This window comes from Eschrichtius robustus, chromosome 9 (genome assembly GCF_028021215.1).
Source record: "Eschrichtius robustus isolate mEscRob2 chromosome 9, mEscRob2.pri, whole genome shotgun sequence".
NCBI classification, from domain to species: Eukaryota; Metazoa; Chordata; class Mammalia; order Artiodactyla; family Eschrichtiidae; genus Eschrichtius; species Eschrichtius robustus.
In genome coordinates, this window is record NC_090832.1 from 28,740,014 (window position 1) to 28,750,358 (window position 10,345).

Here is a 10,345-nt window from a genome sequence, read left to right on the forward strand (position 1 = left end):
TAGTTTATCATGAATAAATTTATTAGTAGTTTTACTTTTCCATACATTTCTTGAAATTTTGTTTTAGAATATGGTATGTATTATAGGATCTTAGTAAACTATAATGTTAATTGTAAATCTGACTATGTCTTGAGAACATTATTTCCTTTAAAACATGTGAGCTGAGAGCTTGATGTAACTCGCTTTGCTTAGCATTTTGATACAGAAGTATAAATGTAGCCCACAGAATGTCTGCATCTGTGGCTAAATGTTAGATACAGAGTATGTGAGAGGTGCAGAGTAGAAAAGAAAACATTCTTTTCAAATTTTTTTTTTAAAATAACACTAGTTAATTTGTCTACTAATAATGAAAGGAAGGGTTGTAATCTAGAATATCATTGGCCTTCTTCCTCACGTATGAACAGGCTAGTCCCAGATTAAAAATATGGAACTCTTCACGAATTTGCGTGTCATCCTTGTGCAGGGGCCATGCTAATCTTCTCTGTATTGTTCCAATTTTTGTATATGTGCTGTCGAAGCAAGCACTCTGTGACATCTTTACCACGGTCACCCAGGATCTGGTTGGAACCCACCAGTGATGGGAATGTACAACCATATGAGACAAGTCTTTTCATTTCAGAGAAGCTGTAATCCTTAGGAAGGTCTTTTTTGTATATTGAGCTGCAATCTGTCTCCTTGTGATATTGGCCCACTGATTCTTGTTCACCCTACAAAGCAGTGTTTCACAAAGTGTGCTCTGTAGACCACCTGCATCAAAGTCACCTGTGGTTCTTGTGGAAATGTAGTTTCTTGATTCTCCTCCACCCAGGGCCATTTGAATGGCAGCTGGTGGCTATGGAGCTCTGATCCCTGCTTTCATATGCTTTCATAAGCTCCCCCTGCACACATAAGTTTGAAGATCAGTGCTCTGAAGCTGAAGAAAATAGCAAGGTCAGTGTCTTTTATGCACCTAGCTTTTCAGATAGTTGGAAAGAGGTATTATTATCTCTGTTTCTCCATGTCATCTGTTCTCCAGACCAAGGCCCCGAGTTTTTTCAATTATCTCTCATATGAAATGGTTCCAAGTCTCATTCTCTTTGAAGTGTGCTTCATTTTAATGGAGTTTGTCCTAAAATGTGATGCTCAAAACTGAATGTAATGCTCCAGGTGTGCCCTGCAGTGGTGGGAGGTAGGGCTTCTCTTAGCACAGAAACTGTATTCTTGTAAGAGAAAACATTAATGAAATTAAATACATTTATTTGGTTCAAGAAGATCAGTTAGCCTTTGAAATTTTGATCTAGAAAGAAATAGCTTAAATATAGCTGGATTTTCAAAGAGAAGAATATTCTTACGATAGCTTGAGCACTATGTATGGTAAAAGCTCATTACTCTGGACTGCCAATTTGGAATTTTTGGTAGTTGACACGGGGTTAAGATAAAGATGTCTTCGACCTATTTATGTTAAGTGGATTCAGTAAGCAAAAAATAGTATAAAAGATTGCAAGGATATAATTAACCTACTTGAGAGAACACATTTTTCAAGCATGTAGTCTGATATCATCTATTTACATATTCTTTATATATTACTAAAGTAATTTTTCTTATTTATGAAAGCAAGTCTGTAAAAGTATCTACTTGCCAATGCTCTTTTTGGTCTAAGAGAATCTCATCGTATAGATATGAAAGAACAAAATTACATTTATTTGAAGAATATAATTCGCAGTTTTCCTTAGTTTAGACTGGTCTCCTCCCCCACTTGTTTGAGTTGAATAAAAGTTGACTGCTTGGTAGACCAGCTAAGGGTTGATCATTTTCTTGATATAACTGAAGATGTTTACGTCTTTGTCCTTCATATTGTAACTTGGTAGTTATTTCTAAATAACCTGGTAAAGCAGGTACTTCTGAAAATAAAACAAATGCAAGACAATTTGTAAATCTTTCCCACAAAGTCATTTAATATTTAATGACAATAGACCCTGGTTTTTCTGCTCCCTCTCTTACGAATTCTTAGTCTCCTTCCCATGGTTCCTCTTCCTCCTACCACTCTCTGAACTGGCGCTTGAGCTTTCTCTGACTAGCTCTCTTTCTCTTGGCGCATTCATTCACCCTCATGGCTTTTTCTCTGATTACCCTCTGCCAGTGACTTCCTGATCCCTATCTCTAGCTCCATCTTCTGGGCCAGTTGCTGCCATTTGATTTCAAAAACAAAGTAAATGTTTATCAAGCATCTACTCTGTGGTCCTTTCGTAATAGTTATTTTATTTTCATAAAAATATTGTGGGGCTTCCCTGGTGGCGCAGTGGTTGAGAGTCTGCCTGCCGATGCAGGAGACACGGGTTCGTGCCCTGGTCTGGAAAGATCCCACATGCCGCAGAGCAACTGGGCCCGTGAGCTGCAATTACTGAGCCTGAGCGTCTGGAGCCTGTGCTCCACAACAAGAGAGGCCGCGATAGTGAGAGGCCCGCGCACCGCGATGAAGAGTGGCCCCCGCTTGCCACAACTAGAGAAAGCCCTCGCACAGAAACGAAGACCCAACACAGCCATAAATAAAAAAAAAATATATATATATATATATATATTGTGAGGTAGGTTTGGTTACTCCTGTTCAAATATAGGGATACTGAGGCTTAGAAAGTTATGTTCAACATTACTTTAAACTCAACATTAGTTTGTGAGGATCGTTTGGTTATTGTCTGTCACCATGATGTCTTCATGATGTTTGGAGACAGTCTACTTTTTGCTCAACAATAGTTTGTATAGAGTAAGCACGAAATAAACATTTGAGAATGAGTGAGTGAATGGTCAGATATGCATTTTACAATTAGTTTGATCTGAGGAGTTCCAAAGCAGCAGGGAGACTAGGAGGCAATTGCAATAGCCCAGATAAGAGATGATATAGTTTGGTGGGGTGGTGGGGTGCATGGTGATGGGGACACGGAGGGCCATGCTCCTAGTTTACAGAAGAGAGGGCACTGCCTTCCGTGTAGAAAGCGCCCTGCAAAGATCTTTAGGCTCTCACACTCACAGGATTTGAAGATTGACTGGACTCCCAATATTCTGGCTGGGTGCCCAGGTACATGATGTTGCCACTGACTCAGTCTGGGAATATGGGAGAAAAATCTTCAGTTCTTTGAGCATTGTATTCTTCAAACACCATTCTCATCATGTTATTATCAAGAATCCATAATGACCTTCTACTGCACCCTTGGAACAGATACTGATTTCTTATTTTAGTACCCAAATAATTTATTCTGGTATTCAATAATTTTTTACCTTCTCCTTCCCTGATCCCAATTGGACTATAATCCCCTTAAGGGCTGGGAGAATATCACATAATTTTTGTTGTTGTTGCTGTTACTGTTACAGTACAGTTCCTAGCATAGTGCTTAGTAGTATGTGTGTGATACTAATTTGCTTAAAGGATTTGAAAAATGATGCCTTTGAAAGTCATGATTATAAGTATGGGGTAATTTAGAAAAACAGTAATGTCACTCGTCTATGTTACAATTCCTAATTACAGCAAAAACTTATATAGTATATTTTATATGATAGACATGAATTCTAAGTGCTTTCGTTCTATTGCCTCATTTAATCCTTATAACAACCCTGTAAGATAGATACCAGTATTATCCTCATTTTATAGGTGAGGACACTGTGAAGATTAGAATATTGCTTAGGGTTGCACAGCTAGTAAATGTAGAGTTTCGATTTGAACCCAGGCAAGTCTGGCTTAAATGTATTCTTAACTACCATGTACACAGCACCTTAGAGATAACTCAGGATCCATTGATTAACATAGTTATAAGATAAGTAGTTATCCCATTTTTCAAAGATGAACACATGATTAAATACTAAAGAAAGGTGATCAAAATCTATAATACTCTTGTGCAAACATATGTCCTCTATTTCTTCCATCATCTAATATGCTCATGCTTAGCATTGTTAAAAATAATAAAGATTTGGGTAGTACTTTTGCATCTATAACTCATTTGATTCTTACAACAAATCATATAGTGGGTTGTAAACATTACTATCCTCCATTTTTAAGAGGAAGATGACACAGCCAATGCTGGAAGAGTAGAGATGAAGATCAGGGCTCCTGTTCCTAGTCCAGTATTTCCATAGCACTAGTGATTGGGTGTCTGACCCAAAGTCTTTCAACAAGAGCATACATCTTAGGGAACAAGCTATAGAATCCAGTGTTATCATGCATATAACAAATATTGAATTTCCGGTTGAGATTTCCTAGGTCAGATGTATAAGTGTAAACCATTGAAATTCTATAAGAATACTTGCTAAAACGTCTCAAAATAATCCTATACTGTGTTTTGAATTTCTGAAACAATTAACTATTTATATCCTGATCTCCAGGAGTGACCTTTCTTTAACAGTTAGAGGAAAGTTTTGTAACTTAGTAACCATAACTTTTAAAATTAATTAATTAATTAATTAATTTTTGGTTGTGTTGGGTCTTCGTTGCTGCACACAGGCTTTCTCTAGTTGCAGCGAGCAGGGGCTACTCTTTGTTGCGATGCACGGGCTTCTCATTGCTGTGGGGCTTCTGTTGTTGCAGAGCACGGGTTCTAGACACATGGGCTCAGTAGTTGTGGCTCACGGGCTCTAGAGTGCAGGCTCAATAGTTGTGGCGCACGGGCTTAGTTGCTCCGCAGCATGTGGGATCTTCCTGGACCAGGGTTTGAACCCGTGTACCCTGCATTGGGAGGCGGATTCTTAACCACTGTGCCACCAGGGAAGTCTAACCATAACTTTTTACCACCTTGTTGAATTGCTGTTATTATTGCTATCAATTTTTGTGATTTGGTGACTTGAATTTAAAGAATTAATTCACCACTAATCAGTCTCGGCTCATCAATTCACCAAAATAAGGGAAAATAATAATAAGTATCTATCACTTAACGTTGTTCTCAGGATTGACTATATTAATTTGTGAAATGCTTAGAACGGCTCCTGGTCCATAGCAATATTCAGTAAATGTAAACTATTACTATTACCATTGTTATTATTAACATAAATGTTAATAGCCCTTAACAATGATCTTCTCTGGAGAGTATTGCATTTTAGATAGTGGCACCAAGGAGAAAAAGGTTATCTGTGTAGCCAGCTATCTCTGAGAATTCATTTGGAATCTTTCATCCCTTATTTTCTCTTAAATCTTTGTTAACCCCATTTATATTATCACAGTCCCCTGTTAGAGCTGATAATGTCCCTGATTTTACTCTCTGTTATATAAACGTAGAATTTTTTTCCCCCAAGTGTATGTTTTGGGTGACATCTGGAACCTAAGTACCATAAGTTCAAATGTAGAGCAAATAAGGATCTAGTTGTAGTTTAAAAAGCATGTTATTGCTCCTGACTACCAGTTAACAATTTATTAATTAGAGAAGATAAAAATTTTAGTTGTCTTTATCAAGTGTACCTTACAGGATTGATGCCTCTGTGTTAACCTTACTTTGTGGTGATAGCTTCAACTATTTTTCCATTTGTTATGTTACTTGACATTAATATTATTTAACAAATCAAGAAATAGAATATTCAAAACAAAGAAGTCTACAAGAAAAAGATTTTGACTCATGAAAGGGGTACCCCTAACTTTCCTTGCTGGGTAGAATGAATCATTACTGGGTAATGAACTCAGGACAAAGTTTTTCAAACAAAATGTAATATTTTCATTTTTCTTTTTCTTTGAATTTCACTCTTATGGATTTGTGGTTATAATGAAACATCCCTCATATTTAATTCAGAGCTGTCTTCTGCGACTGGAGCCATTTCTATGCCAAAGCTACAGACTTCAAAGATGCCTGGCTGTGTACACTGGGAAGTTGGTGTGAATAACTGAGCCAATGGACTGTGGTGTTCTCTAAGACCAGTGGAGCAATAGTCAAGATTCCTCCCAATCCTTGGGAATTTCTTTCCTTCCGACTTCCTGCCCTTGTCTCCTTCCTCCATTTTTACCTCCCTTGTCTATTTCCTTTTCCTTTGATATTGTCAATTTCTTTACTCTCTTCTTCTTGGCTTCTATCATCTCTCCATTTTTCCCTTCCCTTCACCCTTCCATCCTATCTTCTTCTCTCCATTATTTATTTCCATGTAGGCAATTCTGTGGCAGTTTGTAAATCCAAAAGGCAAACTGCTACTTAAAAGACTAAGGGGGACTCCCCTGGTGGTCCAGTGGTTAGGACTTCGCCTTCCAATGCAGGGGGTGTGGGTTCGATCCCTGGTCAGGGAGCTAAGATCCCACATGCCTCGTGGCCAAAAAACCAAAACATGAGACAGAAGCAATATTGTAACAAATTCAATAAAGACTTTAAAAAATGGTCCACATCAAAAAAAAAAAAAGACTAAGGGACTAAGGCTAAAACATTTGTTCAGGTAATCTTTCTGTCCTTGCTTGCTTGTCCTATTTCCATAAGGATTCAGTTACAGCATAGCTTTTAGCTGTTGGTTTACTCTTGCATTTACAATCCTGTTCCTGGCCCTACCCATTTATATTCTGCATCTCTATGTGATCTCACTCTTTTTTACTAGTAAACTGCTGAGTTCTGCTCTGTATCACCTTCTATGTCATGCATCAACCTAGCTCTCCTATGGTGAGCCCTTCACTGGGCCTGCCCAACCTACTTCAAGGTGGGCACAGCCATCTCCCAAGCTCACTCCTTCCCTGATCTTTGCTAAGGAAGCCTTATTCATTCATTCAACAAGTATTTACTGAGCCCTATACATAATAATAAAGTTAAGAGCAACAGGCCTTTGCTTCTTTTACCTATTGAGTGTTTTTTTTTTTAGTTTCCCACTATAAATTCTGTTGAATCTAAGAAAGCAAATATTGTTATACATTTCAACTTGCTTCCTTCAAATAATACTGAATAATTGATTTCTGCACAAAATTTAACCCGACAGACATTTTCAAGTATAATCCATGTGGCACCAAACACTCATCTCGTTTATTGGCTCTAAATATGATGTCCTTATAAAATTAAAGAAACAAACAAAATTCCTGAAAGATTGACAGAGTTCTTCATTTTTGGTTCAGACATTTTGGTTTTGCTTAGAGCCTAAGCCTTAGATAGATGCAATAAGAATTCAGTAATATGTACATTTCCCCCAATTATTATTTGGTGGTTGTGTGTGTTTATCAAAATGTGGAAAAACTACATGAAAGATATTAGGTCCACAAGGAATCTGCCTTATCTCAAAATGCACACATTTGCAGAAAAATAAGTTTTCCAAAGCTGTGTGTGTTGAAGTAATGGAAGAGAAATCACCCTGGCTCTAGTAAAATGAGCATTTTGGAATATGCAACCCAAATGAAAAAATAGTAGACTTCTTTGAGTCTGGTGTCATTTGTACCTCAATGCAAAAACACCACATTGCTTAGGACATTAAACAGGGAAGTTATATGAAAAGGCTGAAAATAAGCAGTCTTCTAATTTCTCACTAAACCATCCTGGTTTATGCCTAAGATTAAGATGCAGTATCTTCTCTTAAGGAACCTCTTGACGGTAAAGACTTAATACGAACAGAGTCTCTATGACATGCATTATTTCATCTATTCCCTTTTCGTTTTGATGTAGATATTAGTGTTTCCATTGCACTGGTGAGAGCTCCAAAAGGGTAGATTTGTTGTTCAAGGTCACCGTGGCAGAGATGCTGTTCATACCTAGCTTCGTTTGACTCCCAAATCCATGCTTTTTCCCACTATACATTACTTTTTTTTCTCCTGTTTGTGTTTAAGTTGAAGGAATAAAGTCACCCTGTCATCCATAGTTGCTGCAAAGTGTTGCTCACTGGCAGGGACTGAGGACAGCCTTACAACCTCCCCTCTTGAGGAGTTCCTAAAACCCTACTGTAGTCCAAAGAACAAAAGGCACAGGATTAGGAATAGAAAGCCTCCCCAGGCACAGGAATGATGGAAGGGGATACCAGAGACCCATTTACAAAACTGTTGTAAAAGAGGTGCAGTGGAAAGCTGGTAGAAAAGTCCCATCAGGAAGGTTAAGAAAAGAGGCAGATGAAGAACTGATGGGGCTGGAGGGCGGGTGGGTAGAATAAAGAAAGAGAATGTGGCTCAAAGGTGAAGAGAGGAAATGGTTAGAGAAGGGAGAATGAATGAAGATTATCAGGAAGACACAAGTAGGGCTTTGTGGTGAGAGGAGAGGGTGGAGGGCAAGGCAGAGATGAGAGGGGGAAGAAAATTTGCCTAGAGAACAAAGAAAAGAATAAGCACAGTTTTATCTCCACTAGAAAAAATGGAAATTTGTCTTCGGTGACAGGTTGTTCCAACCCATTGTGTTGTGCTAAGATATTGAATTATCTCAACTGTTTGCCATTAGAAAAGTGTAGATTCCCGGGGCCACTTTATAGCCAATGCTTAATAACGTGCCTAAGCTTGTGGTATATACTGTATGCAGTGAGGAGATGAAAATAGCATGTGATGGTAGCCACCTAATTTCTCATCAATTAGCCAGAATCTTTCTTATTAAAAAGAGTATGCAGACATGAAAAATAATAGTTTTACAAAGCAGAAAATAACTCATCTCTTGGGGCCAATTATATGTGATTCATAGATTTCTTAGAGGTGAATTATAGCTTAAAATATAACATGTAGATTCTTCACCAGGTTTTAACAGTCCTGTTTAAGTTTGTTGGAAACTTTGGTAAACTTCCTTAGATATCCAAAGGTCATACTAGGTTCACAGCCCATTTTACGGAGGTTTGCAAATCTTTCAGCAATGATGAATTGGATTTCAGTTGAATTGCATGCAAACTTGGGCCAAGTTTTAAGGGAACACTGTTTAGTTCTTTCAGGTAGAAGCCAGGTGAAACTCAAAGGGTCCAAAGTGGGTTTTGCTTTGAGTTTCTTTGGGGTTCTGCTTGAACTTGACACTCAAAGTGAAACTCAGGAGATCTGAACCTCTTGCAAACTCAGGCTCAAAGGGAGGTTTTTGGAAGCAAACTTGCATGTTGAAAATGCTGAGTTAACAGTGCTAATTGGTGCTTTAGTTTGCTTTGCCCCACCCTCTGAATAGAGTTTCATCTGGAAAAAAAAAATTTCTCTTAGCAGGTCTAGAGTTTAGTAAAGATCTGCAAGAGGACTTTGGTCTTGCTGACAGATTATATGCAACAAGGAGAATGCACAAATTGCCATAATGCTAGATTAAAAAGAACAGTCGACTGGATCAGACAAGTCCTAATATCACATTCCTGAATTGGGACTAAAAGCATTTGGGAGCAATTCAGTTTATCTGGGCAATTCAAGTGAAATCTGAGTGTATTACAAGCATTACCTAAATAGTTGCTACACTATAGATTTGACCACAGTGACATGAAAATATTCTCTTACTTATGAGAATGAATAACCGGAAAGAAAATCCTGCTCACCGCCCCCCACCCCAATTAAACAGATCCACAAAGAGCAATCTATGACAGTTCTTTAATATAAAGTCACAATAAGCCTATAGGTGAGCCAATCACCAAGACATTTTATAAGATATGCTTCTGATCTGATAAGGGATTGGTGCTAGAGCAGAGGGGATTTAATTTAGTTTTGGCAAATATATCTGAATATTAAACTTAACAGAAATGAGGGGTTTTTTTTTTGAGAAAGGAAACAAGTTGGCAGAATTTTGGCATATCAACAAAAGGAAATCACACAAAGAAAAGGATTAGTCAAAGATCAAATGAAGATCAAAAATAAATTGGCTTCCATCCAGGAAACATTTGCTGCATTTTACAAACAGGTCTTTCCTTCCCAAGTGTGAAGAACAGAGGAACCACCTGATCTTCCCCTAAAGGTCATCAAACATACCACATGCCGGGGAGAAATGCTCCCGAGCCCCTGAGAAAGCCCAGCATAGGTGGTGTATTGAAAGTCACACCTCATAGTCATAAAACTATAAACAACATGGAGGGAATGAATGGTGGTAAGCAGATTCTAAGCAAGTGATGTACCAGCTATTCAGACTTCAGAAATACATAGTAGATGCTTTAACAAATTGAATAAACAATATCTATCTTATCTGTCTGTCTGTCTGTCTCTCTCTCTCTGTTTATCATCTTTCTATAAAGTAGACATTCTGGAAGATATTGTACTTTTTCAGGCTTCAAAGGATCCTGTTTGATGCGTCATTATAACCAACACCACATAATCTGTGGGGCTCAGTACAAAATGAAAATGCAGAAAACTTGTTCAAAATTCAGGAAGAAATGCTGTTAAAGGTATTATATATAAGGCTCTTTCATTCTTCTGGGGTCTCTGTCTCCACTTACTGTGTTTTTTAATTTCCTACTTAACGTCATTTTAAGTAAAGAAAAATTAAAAATTGAAATTATTAGCATGAATCTTTTA

General features: G+C 37.8%; 1 non-coding gene across 1 annotated transcript; it reads right to left on the reverse strand.

Moving 5' to 3' along the window:
• Nucleotides 1–418: 418 nt before the first annotated feature.
• LOC137769733 (U6 spliceosomal RNA) lies at nucleotides 419–525 on the reverse strand. Its single transcript, XR_011075050.1, has one exon. It is a non-coding gene; the product is annotated as a U6 spliceosomal RNA (small nuclear RNA).
• Between the last annotated feature and the right edge of the window lie 9,820 nt (nucleotides 526–10,345).